The 14563-nt window shown below is 40.8% G+C and overlaps 1 protein-coding gene across 3 annotated transcripts in view; it reads right to left on the minus strand.

Moving 5' to 3' along the window:
• Nucleotides 1–14563, minus strand: part of ANKFN1 (ankyrin repeat and fibronectin type III domain containing 1) — a 379429-nt gene that overhangs the window by 282227 nt on the left and 82639 nt on the right. The gene's annotated exons all lie outside the window — the stretch shown is intronic.

Below are 14563 nucleotides of genomic sequence, written 5' to 3' on the forward strand. Positions count from 1 at the left end.
GATTTTGTTGAAAAGGAAGAAGAGGGGAAATTGGCACCCGTATGACACCAGTGTTGTCATGCTAACAAAATGCCTTATAATAATAATGAAACATAGACTTAGGAGGAAGTTATGTGAATTCTGAAAGTGTTTGTTAAAAAAAAAAACAAAGGCAAGTGCTTTTATGTTTATGGATATTCTAGATATAACAATCATTCAAAAAAAAACAATCATTCAAAATGTTAAATGAGTCTTGTAATTATCACTCTATAACCACAAACCACATTTCCTATGAATTTAAGATAGCTTATGAAAAATAACTTCAAATTGCTTATTAAAGTGATTTAGTAAATATTTCTTGAGCACTATGTGCAAAGACTTGAGTTAGAAACAGAAAAGGAATACAAACATATATACAACTTGTCCCAGTTCATCAGGAGGAAAAGAGGAAAGGCGCCAACAGTTGCTGGAGACCTGGACCCACTTGGTGAGGTCATTACATTTAATTCTCCCAAGAGGCCTACATAGTAGTCATTATTATCCTCACCAGACATTTCTAATGGTCATCAGTGTCTGGTTCACTTCTCCTTCTGAGTTCATGAAAGGCTGTACTTCCAAGGCCCACTGAGGTTGACTCTGTGACTAGAAGTCACGTAGGTTACTTCTGTGCTGGGCATTAATTGCTGGTGTGAAAACTTCCCCTCTCCTCCACTGCTACAACACCTGGAGTTCCACATGTCCAGGCTGACACAGTCGTAAGATGCAGAAGCCAGCTTCCACCCCCAAGTCTCTGAATAACTAGCAGAAGCACAGCCTCCCATTTGTCTGCAATGAATGTGTAGCACGAGTGAGACACTTTTGTCAGGTACTACCATGGAGAGATTCTGGAGGTGTCAACTGAATCACAGTGCAGGATAGTTAGTCCTCACAGACAGTGTACCCTAATATAGAAAAATGAAGGTATAGAGGAGTTAGATAACTCACTCTAAGTTATCCAAAGTAGAAAAACAGGGCTATGAGAAAACAGGCTTAGTTGGTTCCGAAGCTTATACTGCTCTACCCACACCATGCCAGCTTCTAAATTATGTATAGTTCTTGTCACAAAATTGGCACTCAATATATGTTTTCATTATTGTTAATGATAGCTTGTATGTTTTTATATGTGTTTAATATTTGAACCAAGGTTTTGAAACATATATATGTGTGTGTGTGTATATATATATGCATATATATATACATATATATATATTTCTTTTTTTTTTCTCATTTAACCCTTACACTAAGCTCATCAGGTAGGTCTTAGTAAATTTCTGTCTCTTCCTCCTGCTAAGCAAATAATTATTGATTTTGTAGGATGACCTAGCAATCTGTTAGTTGCTGGATGTCCAGTAGATGCTATCCAAGAATTAGATTCAATGACTTGTGTGTGGACTTGCAACTAATAGAAAGAACTAGAATTTAAACACAGCTTATCTAGGAGCACCTGGGTGGCTCAGTGGTTGAGCATCTGCCTTCGGTTCAAGTCGTGATACTGGAGTCCTGGGATCGAGTCCCACATCAGGTTCCCTACAGGGAGCCTGCTTCTCTCTCTGCCTATCTGCCTATGTCTCTGCCTCTCTCTCTGTGTCTCTTATGAATAAATAAATAAAAATAAACACAGCTTATCTTAAAATGAGTTTATTTCTAGTAGAGGGCCAAGAAAGCTACATAAGTATCATTAAATATGGTACTCAAGAAGGCCAGTGAGGTGGTATAGTGTTCTCATGATCAAGTGAAAACCTACTGTGGGGACTCAGGTATGGAGGGCATGATCACTCCCAGCTGGGGTTACTAACAAAGTTTTCATGAGGCTCACCTGAGCTTTGTAGAATGGGTAAGATTCTGACTAAGGACTGTGACTTGAAATCAAGGGCTTTCCAGTGACCTAAATGCTGCAAACACATTCAGAGGAAATGTTCAGAGTGCTGTTGGTCATGGTGTAGGCTCTGCATTTTGGCAGTGGATGGATGAGATCAAAAGAAGGGGGTAGGACTGTGGAAAGTTAGCACAGGAAGCAACCTCAGAGATCAAAGCCTTCAGGGAGGTCAAAGGGTTCTGATCTTAAGAGTTAACTCTGGTCTGCTAAGTGTGACTACATGGATGATTCTGAAGCTCCCTGGGGCTCAGTGGGAAAAAGCCAAGGACTGAGGAACATGAATTCCAAGGGCACTATAGGAAAGGAATGGTTCCTGAGTGCCACTCATAAAGCATCTCGGTTCTTGTCCAATCACTTGATTTCATCGTCAAAGGAAATATGATCTAAGAGGGAAAGCCCTTCCAACGTCACAAGACTCCACTGTGGCACAGCTGGGACTGAAACAAAGACCACCTGATTTCTTCCCTTGTGCTTTTTTCTTCTCCACACTAGGCATCAGATTCTGGAAGACCTTAATGCATTTAACTATTATGTAGGTGAAAGGGAGGCTCTGCATGTTTTTCAGCAGGTAGATTGCACTGAAATGAGAGTGAGAGTGTACCATGCAGAGGCATATGTGGAAGGCAGTGGCAGGGAAAGGGTTAGGTGAGTTCCAGGGTGGAATAAGGAGTCCTGTAAACACACCTGAATTAGGGCAATGGAAAGGAAAAAGGATGGAGGAGTGTGATTATAACAGAGGAGAAAGAATTCTCGTTGGTATTAACAATGCTGACAATGCTGTTCATAAACAGGATCAGGTCACTGTTCTAGAAAGTGATGTTGAAAAGGACATTTCCCCCGAGAAAGCCCAGACTAATCCCATGTTTAAACAATCCTTGGATGTTGTATTCCAGGCTGAAGTGAGCTGTTTCTCTGAGTGCCAAATACCCATATGAAATTAAAAAAATGAGTCCAACATCTGAATGTTTGGGCTATATGACGCCAAGCGTCCCACACAGCTGATTCAGAGGCAACAGGAGGGCATGTGGTGCTGACTGCTGGCACGGGCATTTTATAGATTCCACTAGGACTCTGAAAAGTTTGGGTATGTAGAACACATTATCCAGACAGCACTCATTTGTATTTTCTTGGCAGATCTACTTCACTTGACAAGGAGATGAGACATAGGGAATACCCGATCTCATGCCAATAAACTCCTGCTTAGTGAGAGTGGTCTATATAATATTGGCCTATATACTACAAGACAATAGTCTAGAAGATACAAATTACAACGGCATTTGTATTTGAATGCTCACTCTCTGGGTAATTTTGAAATATTTTCTAAAAAATAGGGCAGCCCCGGTGGCGCAGCAGTTTGGTGCCGCTTGCAGCCCGGGGTGTGATCCTGGAGATCCGGGATCGAGTCCCATGTCGGGTTCTCTGCGTGGAGCCTGCTTCTCCCTCTGCCTGTGTCTCTGCCTCTCTTTCTCTCTCTGTGTGTGTCTCAATAAATAAGTAAAATCTTAAAAAAATATATTTGTAACTGTTAAGCTCTGTGATGGAACAGAAAGAAACAGATCCCATCCGACTTGGAGGAAAATCTGTATTTGCATTTATTCATCTTTAAAATGCTTAACAAGGTGACAGGAACACAGTAGGTACTTAAGCAATATAAATTTTCATTCCATTCCATTGACAGAGAATTTAAACTTCATAAGACAATTCAAGTGAACCCCATTTCATTTGATGAAAATCAAGTTAGGTGGGCCTTGAAACACGAACAGACTTTGCCCAGTGCCACCCAACTAGCAAATGCCGAGGACCAGGCTTGAGTCTATGCCTTTTGGCTCGAAATCCAGTGTACTTTTCACTACAGCATAATAATGAACATATTATGTATATTACCATTTCTTCTTAGCAGGCTATAATTTTGGCAGTCCATACTGGGTTTTATTTTCCACTGTGGCTTGTGCAATAGTTACCACCACTGAGTATTTTTAACTGACAGAACAGATTTCTATTGAGAAACAAATTTATGCATTATCCTGAGAAATGGGCTGAACTCTGTAACATAATGCCCCAAGAATAATGTGGGGATCACAGGCTATTTTCAACTTGGAATCTGAGGGACACTAGTTCATATTATTATTATTTTTTTTAATTTTTTATTTATTTATTGAGACACAGAGAGAGAGAAAGAGGCAGAGACACAGGCAGAGAGAGAAGCAGGCTCCACGCAGGGAACCTGACGTGGGACTGGATCCTGGATCTCCACCCGGGCTGCAGGCAGCACCAAACCGCTGCACCACCGGGGCTGCCCCCCGAGTCCATATTAAAGGAAGTTTGGTATTACTTTCAAATAAAGATGCTTTCAGAAAGTCCAGATTGTTGATGTTAAGAAAGTTGTCTCTCCAATTGTTCATTTATTTTTTCATTTTAATTAATTTGTTCATTTATTCATTCATTCATTTGTCTACCCATTAAGCATTTATTGAGCACCAGGGACAGTGCTAAGGGATGGAGATTAAGAAGTCTACACAGTCCCCACCTCATGAAGCTTGCAATTTGGGTAGAAACAGACACAATAACAATGTGTTACATGATACAGGATGAGAACAGATAAGTATATGGAGAATGTGCTATGAGATGTTGAGGAGGGACATCTGACTGAGATGAAGAAGCAGGGAAGTGGGGAGGGAAGGATTCCCAGAGGATCTACTGTTTGGGCTGGGATGTAAAAGGCCTTCAGAAGTTATCAGGATTAGAAGTGCATGAGACATGATGGAGGTCTTTGCCAGCAGAAGGGTGGGAAAGCATGGTAAACGGAATGTGTACCCATAACTAAGGAGAATAAAATGATGTGTGTGTGGGACAAATTATGAGGCCTCAGAGTTCAAATGTTTACTGTTTAATATACACGGGGGTACTTTTTATACCAAAGTCATCCCAGCTACTGCTGGTGAATTACACCCAAATTCTGTGATTATGGGTATAAACACCAATACACATACATTCCACAAAATATATCCCATTATGCCAATATGCTGAAGGACAATAATAAACAGAGCTGTTTTAAGTTTCTAGATGATCTCTTCCTCAGAGATGGAGTTGGAACTTTCAATTACATAGCTTATTTGGCTTGCCATCTAAATCCAGTGAACTACTATTCACAGACCCTAGAAGTGAAGGAGGAGGAAGGTAGACACTATCTGGCAAAGTTCACTGGACAAAGTCCTATTGAGGTCCAAGTCCTGATGGCACTCAGATGCCACCTCACCCCTACACAGACATAAATAATACAAACCACCTCTAAACTTTTAGTTCCATCTCTCAGTTCCTGGATTAATGGAGTACATCTTTCCAAGGAAATATGGGTATGGAGGATGAGGGGTCTAGAAAAAGTAGACATTGGTCATGGGAGAAGACCACAAATGCGGGTGTTGAGAAAATATGAATCACAGGACCATAAACTCTGAGAGCTGGGAGTTTTAGGAAGCAAGTTAAATAGCCCAGGATCCAGCCAGGGCTTTCTGCATCGCTACATGAATATTGTTTACTTGATGTATTGCTCCAGGCTGGACAGAGTCAAGTCTGAACAGTGGCCAGAGTCGAAGAGAAAATCTGTATGTGTAGTGGAGGTAATATGAGTCATTTCTGCTTGGCTCTGCTCTCAGAAAAATCTCTGAAAAATTTTATAGGCAAAATTGGCATCTCAGATATAAAGTGGTTACCAGTTCTTGTTTTCAAGATTCAAAAGTGTCTTTATTTCAATTTTAATTTTTTCAAGGTCAGAAAGCTAAGCTTTATTATTACTACTTTTATTTCTTTCCCACATAAATAATTCTTCAATTCTTTCCCAATACCCCCTCCCCCATTATAGTAGTGCTCAATAGCAACTCTGTAGTTGAGGATCAAATATGTTTTTAAAAGAAAAATAATGGATGGGATAAAACTATTTATCTCTGTTCTAATTAGCTCAGTCAGAAAATCCAGAACATCAAAGATCTTTGTAGACTTTGCTAAACCATTACTCCATTTTCACTAAAAATTGCTACAGACAACACAATGGGTGTTTGTCCACAGACATATCCATTCATTTAATTCAATAAATTAGTGTGTTTAATAGCATGCAGTTATGGGCTGAATTAGTCACCCCATCCCCACTCCACCAAATTCAAGTGATAAAGTCTTAACTCCCTAACCCCCGTACTTTAGAATGTAATTGGATTTGGAGATAGGGTCTTTAAAGAGGTAATTAAAATGAAGTCACTAGGGCGGGCCCTAATCCAATAGGACTGGTATCCTTATAAGAAGAGGAAATTTGGATATAGACATGTACAGAGGGAAGACAATGTGAAGACATTGGGGAAGATGACTATCTAGAAGCCAAGGAGACAGACCTGGAACAGCAGCTTCCCCCATGGCCTTCAGAAGGAACCAACCCTGCCTACATCTTGGACTTCCAGCTTCCAGAACTGAGAGACAATAAATTTCTGTTTGTTGATGCCAGCCAGTCTATGGTGCTCCATTATAGCAGCCCTAGGAAACTTAATTCAACATGCATATTTATTCTATCTAGATATTAGTAAGTTTATATTATGAACGTTTATTTTTTGCCATCTGTTCCTTTTTAATTTGGCTGCAGCACTCTTTTAGGAGAATCACCTCTCCTCATTTTATGCATTTTTGATGGGAGTATAAATAAGACATTTGGGGATAGGGTAGACATGTGACCCACGTTAGGCCAATAAGACTCTCCTGGGACGTTGACTCTTACAAGAAATCAGGATGAAAATAATGACAGGGGCTTATTCGTGGCGCTGCCAACAGCCTGCTAAATAGTGTCGGCTCCACAAATCATGTTGTTGCCAGCATCCTGGTTTTCCTATAAGCATGGCTATACGGCAGTCTCATGGATTCTAAGAGCTGCTCCAAATGTTCTAATAAATTGTTTTATCCTAGATTACAAAGACATATTTTTCATAGCTTACAAGCAATTATTTTAGTTTGTGCCATTTTTTTTATTGAAATCTAATTTACTTAAAACCCTTTCCACACGTGGTTCTCTTTTATTCTCCTATGTAGGTTTCATGCATTCATTCATCATCTCATAAATGGTTTGCCAAGCACATATTATGTGGCAGATATTGCCTTAGGTGTTTTCATCAAACTGGGAGCTAGAAAATATTCTGTATGATGTGGGGTATCATCAAATATTTAGAAGTTAGATATTTTACATATTTTGAAACTGCACTTATGCGGAGCCTGTATACATTTTTATCAACAGCTTAAATTGCAGAGGTGGAAAACCCCATCTAAGCTTAGGGGATCTCAGATGCAATGAAACGCCGGGACACCTGCACCCCGATGTTTATAGCAGCAATGTCCACAATAGCCAAACTGTGGAAGGATCCTCGGTGTCCATCGAAAGATGAATGGATAAAGAAGATGTGGTTTATGTATACAATGGAATATTACTCAGCCATTAGAAACGACAAATACCCACCATTTGCTTCAGCGTGGATGGAACTGGAGGGTATTATGCTGAGTGAAGCAAGTCAATCGGAGAAGGACATTGTATGTTCTCATTAATTTGGGGAATATAAATAATAGTGAAAGGGAATATAGGGGAAGGGAGAAGAAATGTGTGGGAAATATCAGAAAGGGAGACAGAACATAAAGACTCCTAACTCTGGGAAACGAACTGGGGGTGGTGGAAGGGGAGGAGAGTGGGGGGTGGGGGAGAATGGGTGACGGGCACTGAGGGGGTCACTTGACGGGATGAGCACTGGGTGTTATTCTGTATGTTGGTAAATTGAACACCAATAAAAAATAAATTTATTAAAAAAAATAAAAAAATAAACTTAGGGAATCTTATATCAGAAAGAGGTTAGCACCTACTGTATACAAAGATCCATATCAAGTAATACAGGGTGGGGTATAAAAGAAAGGGTAAAGGTTGTCCACCCTAAAGGCACTTACTGGGGCCTCCTCAGATACATTTATCATTAACAAATAGGAACAAGTTCTATATTAAACACCAAACCTTATGAAAAAATGAAAAAAGTCAATCTGAATCCTCTGATAACACTACCATGGGAGAATTTGTTGGGTTTACATCATGTTACATATTTTAATGTCTGATTTCATTTAATATTCATAGCAAACCTGTGAGGTAGGTACTATTATCATCCCATTTCACAGAGACAGAAACAGAATAAATGCTTGAAGCCTCCTTGCATCATTTGTAATTTTTTAAATTGCACACAAATCTCTAATTCTAGAGGCCAAAGGAATCCTTTTTTTTTTTTTTTTTTTTTTTTTATTCATGAGACACACACAGAGAGAGAAAGGCAGAGACATAGGCAGAGGGAGAAGCAAGCTCCATGCAGGAAATCTGATGTAGGACTTGATCCTGCTTGATCTTGATCCGGGACTCCGGGATCACGCCCTGCCTGAGCCAAAAGCAGACGTTCAACCACTGAGCCACCCAGACATCCCCCTTTTTCCTCTTAAAATAGTTAACAAAACAGAACAATTTACCACCCCAACATTCAAGGAGCTGGAGTTAGAACCTGTACAACCTTGCCACTGTCTCCTGTTCTCTCCTGGATTCAGAACTTTGTTTTATTTAATAATTCCATCCTCACATCCAGGCCATCACAACTATTTCAGGTCTAAACCCTGGGGATATGAGCTTTGCCCCAAGTTCATTTCTAAGCTTGGAGGTGTAAGCTATAGTAGCAGACTACCAAGACTAGAATTTCAAAATATATCAGCATGCATCTTCTATGGAATTCACTGCGATGGGATTTTATATTTATCATTACTTGGCTCCTAGACTCATTTAACAGAGGCCAATTGGCAGCTCCCATCACTTGTAAAAGTTTCCAGAAGACAAAACATGAAAGCTCAAGTCCATTTTTTCCTGGGATTCTTTATCTTATATGAGCATCAGTAATCAAAGTGGCATTTACTAGCTTGGCAAATGAATAAATCTTTACTTTCCCACAAGCTCAGTTGTAGGCATTAGGCTCTCCTAAAGTTTCCATAGCAGTTAGTCAGTTGAGTGTGTAAAGAAAGAGAGAGAGAGAGAGCGCTCAAGAAAGAGCGAGAGAGAAAGAGAAAAAAAAAAAGAAAGAGGAAGAAGAGAAAAGAGGGAGAGAGGAAGAGAAAGAGGAAGGGAAGGAATGGAAAGGAAAGGAAAGGAAAGGAAAGGAAAGGAAAGGAAAGGAAAGGAAAGGAAAGGAAAGGAAAGGAAAGGAAAGGAAAAGAAAAGAAAAGAGAAAAGAAAAGATAAGAGAAAAGAAAAGAGAAAAGAAAAGAAAAGAAAAAAGAAAAGAAAAAAGAAATAAAATGAAACCTATAAGGACAAAAATCATATAACAAGGACCACACTGATCCTACATCAGTTTTCTAGTGACTTGCAGAGTTTATAATTTTTATCATTTACCTTTCTCTCCACTACACCAATTCCTAAGGGAGGGTTCATTTTTTATTCATTCTGAAAGTTTACCATCAATCATCCTCTTAAAGAGCTTGCCAGAAACTTGGACAGAGCCTCATAATAAAATTGCAGAGACAGAGGACTAATTGATTTCTATAAATAATGTTTAGCTGTAAAGATATGAAAGGTGGTTAGAACCACATGTATTAATCTCCCTTTTGCTCCATCTGTGTCTGCAAAAGCAGACTGTACCTTGACAAAGTACCCTGACTATTTTGCCCTGCAAACACACAGCAGGAGATTAACACCAGATGGCCTACCCCTCCCATTTCCTTGCCCTGCCCTCCGCCCCGCCCCCACCTCCGCTGGCCAAGTCCTCTAATTACTCCTCCCCTCTGGTCCCCACTTGATATCCCATAATTTAAAAATTCTCTTTCCATTAACATCCCCGCACTGACAACTTGCAGAGTTGACAATCCCCCATTTCTCTCCGCCCTTCCACCTTTCTGTACAATAAACACAAATACAACCCAAACCTCAAACACAAAAGCTTTTCATCAGATTGCAAAACCGACAATGTTCAAGAAAAACTGTAACTACCAGTGCTAAAGAATTATTAATGTGTGTGTCTTGGAAAGAGGAGGATTAGAGAGAACTCAGGCCGGAGGACACTCTCACGCACTACTAGCTTTAATCACATGGCACTGAAACACTCAGCAGTTACTACTTGTCAACATCATATAAAACGGGAACACAATTAAATCTGGGGAAATAAATGCTGGCTGGACAAAGATAACGCTATAAATCTCGTGTTGCTGGAGAAAGGCTGAAAACTCACAGAAGCACCATCCGCTCAGGCCAACGGTGATGCACTGAAATAAAAAATGAACTAAAGACAGGGCAGGGCTGTGTGATAGATGCCCAGTTCCAAATTATGGACATTAGGTGGTTACACTGCACAGGCTGATTCATAAGGGCACCATCTTAACTGGTTCAGTCAATCAGATGGGTCCAGTCCCAACTAAACACAACACAAAATGTCATGCTTAGCATTGAATATCATTCTTCTGGCTACAGATTAAATACAAAATGAATGATTACTTTCACTTGGGAGACAGGAAAATTGTCACACTAGATAGAATTCAATGAAACTGGCCCATTTTTTCTTCTTTTCTTTTCTTTTTTCTTTTTCTTTTTTTTTTCCTGGCCTGGACTGCTCCTAGATGATGGTAGATAGATATTTTCCATAAATAAGAGTGCTAGGGAGTCTTTTCAGTGGGGTAACACAAATGACTAAATTGGTTCAAACAAAGTGATTCCACGTCGATCTAATTCTGATAGCATTACATATTCTTGGTGATTATCATACTTGAAATATGGTCATAATTTTAAAAGCTTTCACAGATACTTTCCTTTTTCAGTAGCTTTTTATGTGAAGCAGATCAAACTTTCTCAAAGCTTTTATTTTAGGGGGAAAATGCATGCTGTGTTTCGTAATTTTAAGTCTCAGTAAAGCTAACCACGCTTGTAAAAAATCATTTATTTTTAGCGTGGGCTCCTTCTGTAGCATTCACTTCCTTTCTACATACCGTTTAGTTGTCTGTCTTCACCCCCCTTGAATTGGCCTGCTCATGTCATTTCGGCAGTTTCTCATTTTGATGGCAAGCCCCAAGAACGTAGGGGCTGTTCCAGTCTCACCTGCTTCGCAGGGAGCCCCCGGGGGCTTCGGGAAGGCTACCAGCTCTGCTAACAGCCTACAGGGTTCTGGATTTGCTGGACTTTGTGTTATACAGCCACCAGCCACTTTTCCAAAGTTTGTGTTACACAAGTTCCCTTTTACCAAAGATCTACATTAGTACCTGTTTCACTAACTAAGGAAATCCAAAAAGGAATTTTGCCTTTACCAAAAAAATGCTGAAAAGCAAAAATAGCACTTAGCATTTGTTTTGCTGCAAGCCATCCTGGAGGCTGCACACACCCTGGGGCAGCCGGGGAGCAGCACTGCCCAGTTCCCCAGTTCCTTCCCTGAGAACTACACTCAGCATCGCAACATCAAGTGCCATAGCTTTGAACTGTGTCTGTGAGCATCTGTGCTTTACTCCCATTTGTTTGGTTGTAATCTGTTAGCAAGATGTGCCCCAAGGTATCAGAAAAGCTTAAGAAAAATTATTTGGGGGGCCTGGGAATGTGCAAAAATTTTCCCCTATAAGTGAATTGTATTTGCTTCTTTGGTTTATGCCACTTAGGCTCACAAAAGATTGTGTGGGAATGCTGTGCTTTCTGATAGCTGGGGAAATCTGAGGTGTTGTTAACCATTTCTACGATGACCCTAACCTCATGTAAGCACCAGGGTGGAAGAAGACCCAGGAAGGGAATAGTTGATTGAACCCAACAAAGTTTTCTTTCTTCCTCTTCTTTTTAAAAGGTCTTGGATGGGGAGGGCCCATGCTGGAACTGAGCCATCATGCCACTTGATCTCTCATAACTATTGACCTGCTTCTAGGATTTAGGTAAGAATGCCCTTGAGGTGTATGTGAGGGGAGTTGCTCGGTCAGTGAATTAGTGAGGATGTCAAGGCACTGCATGGCTGGTCTAAGTCCTGAGTCCATGATGTTCAAACGACTGACGCATTTTGAGCAAGCAAAAAAATGAGCACATCTGCTCATTGGATCAGTGGAAGGAGCCTACTGAGTTCTGAAACACCATGCCCGATGGGTCTGGTGAATTATTTAGCATTCCAAAAAGCTGGGGTGTTCTCCATGTAGGCTGGTTGGAAAGTTTAAAGTGCCAAGAAATACATGGTACTGTATTTATATTACCTGAAGTTGAAGAACTGTGTAACTCAGTTTCCACTGCTTACGGCAACAGCTGAAGTCTGAAACCAGGAGTCAAGAGGAATCCCTAAGGATGAAGGTCAAACTTGGATTCCACACATCTAACCAAGTGAAGCCATCAATGCTTTCTGACCAATAGGTCCACACCTATAAATGTACCCTCAAACAGAGGGTACCTACCTTGGAGTGAGTAAATAATCACGTGTTGGGATTGAATGCAGAGTCATAGCAGAAAGGTCTACCTAACTAAGTGCATCAGTGGAAACATGGAGGCCAAAGAGAATGAAGCCAATCTATGGCTTTCCTGAGGGCCAGGCAAGGAATGAGTCCCTGACAAGACAACATAGTCCCTACATAGTCCTAAAGTCTTGAGAAGAAAAGAGGACTCTCCACGTAGGCCCATAAGATTCTGAGCTGTGGTATCTGAGAATAAGCAAGCACAGCTTTCAATGCTAGTGATGGTCATCTGTGGTATAAGGGGATGTGCCCTGAGGTCCACAAATACGTCTCCCAGACAGGCCCAGATCTGTGTACATTGATGCTGAGGTGGTCAAATAAATCTGCTGCATCAGCCTATTTCCTGAGCCTTCAAGCTTCCTCTTACCTCTGGTATAGAGAGCGGCCTTTTTGGTCTGAAATTGCTAAGAGCAAGGATTTAGTGTGCCTTATCTCCTCACCCATGCCCCTTTGGCCAGAGTCCTCATCCTTTCCCTTTGCCACCCTCCCTAGGTGACCAGTGCTCCTTTTCCGGCTCCTAGGGGCCCAACATCACTTGCTGTGTACTCCACCAGGACCACGCCTTCCCCAAGAAAATCTCTCAGTCATGCTGTTTTGAAGACCTGGAGAAGGTGTTCCCTTTCTAGTTGATAATACATAAGCTACTACAATAAAGCCATTTCAATTAAGGGAACAGAATAGTGTAGAATGGGAATGGACAAACTTTATAAAGAGCCAGTAAGTAAATATTTTAGCCTTTGTAGACCATGTGGGCTTTGCTGCAACTACTTATGTCTGCTGTCCTGGTGCTAAAACAGCCATAGTCAGTACATAAAGGAATGAGTATGGCTGTGTTCCAATTAAATGTTCTTTATAAAAATGGGACGAGTTGGATCCAGCCTATGGGACCTTAGTTTGATGAACCCTGGCATAGAAGAAAGAATACTACATGGGAATAAAGACCTGGCCCTGTCACAGCCCTGACCTTACCCAGCTGCATGACTTTAGGCAGGTCACTTCCTTTCTCACCTCTCATTCCTCCCAAAGGAAGCATGGAGTAGAGAGGGTAACTTGTGAGACTGGCCATGAACCTGACATCTTCAGTTGTCCTGCTCATCCATGGAGTTGTTGACAGCTAACAAAGCAAAGGTTACAGTAATGGCTCTCATTTTGAGCATCTGCTATGAGATAACAAATACAGACTCTCCTTTCATCGTCTCAGCTCATCAAAGTAAGTAATATGATCCCTCTTTAATAGATGAAGAAACAGAAACCAGGGATGTTAAACAACTTGGCCAAATGGCAGGGCGACTAAGTTACAACAAGGTCAGGATTCAAATCCAGGTCCATCCAGCTACACCCAAATTTCTGATCCATCATGTGGCCTCCTATGTAGGCTGTTTAGTTTTCAATCCCTTCACTCTAACCATTTTTTCAGATACTGTCTCTGATATACTATGCTCACCACAATTGCTGGAGTGATCAGATATTGTCACTTCCATGTGAAAATCTGCCCAGTGGCTTACCATTGCACTTTGGATAGAATAAAACCATTCCAATTAAGTGGGCAGAATGGCGAAGATCCCAAATCCTTTTGACGGCTTTTGGGGCACCTATAGTCTCTGTGATCTCACTCTACCCCTCTGATGTCTCTTCTCTGCTTCACTTCCTCTGTTCTAGTCCCAGACACTTTGCTTTGCCTTACACATGTTGAACAGACTCCCACATCAAGATTTTCACCATTAAATGTCACCTCAAAGAGAACTTTCTTGACCACTCTACCCCTACAAATACCACCCATCACTCTGTCTCCAGACATTGTTTTTGGTTTTTTTGTGGCACAGAGGCAATAATCACATGAATCTTTTTTCTTATTATTCTCTCTTGTTCATTGATAAATGGTGTCTAGTCTCATAGGCTTTCAATGACTATCTGTTGATTGTTGAATAAATGAGAGAATATATTGGAATGAGGAAAAAGAATGTGACTGGTTCAGGACTAGTTGATCACTAACTGGAGGCAATGATTCAAACCTATCAGCCATGTGAAACCTTGTCCCCTAGGTCCCCTGTAGGAAGGATGGGTTGCTTGCCTTTACCAGAAAAAAATCAGGGTACTACTTCAACTCATCTTTGGAAAGTATCTAATGCAAGAGACGTGCTGCAAAACTGGGAAAGATTAGTCTCATAACTG

Source organism: Canis lupus, chromosome 16, assembly GCF_048164855.1.
Source record: "Canis lupus baileyi chromosome 16, mCanLup2.hap1, whole genome shotgun sequence".
Taxonomy (NCBI): domain Eukaryota; kingdom Metazoa; phylum Chordata; class Mammalia; order Carnivora; family Canidae; genus Canis; species Canis lupus.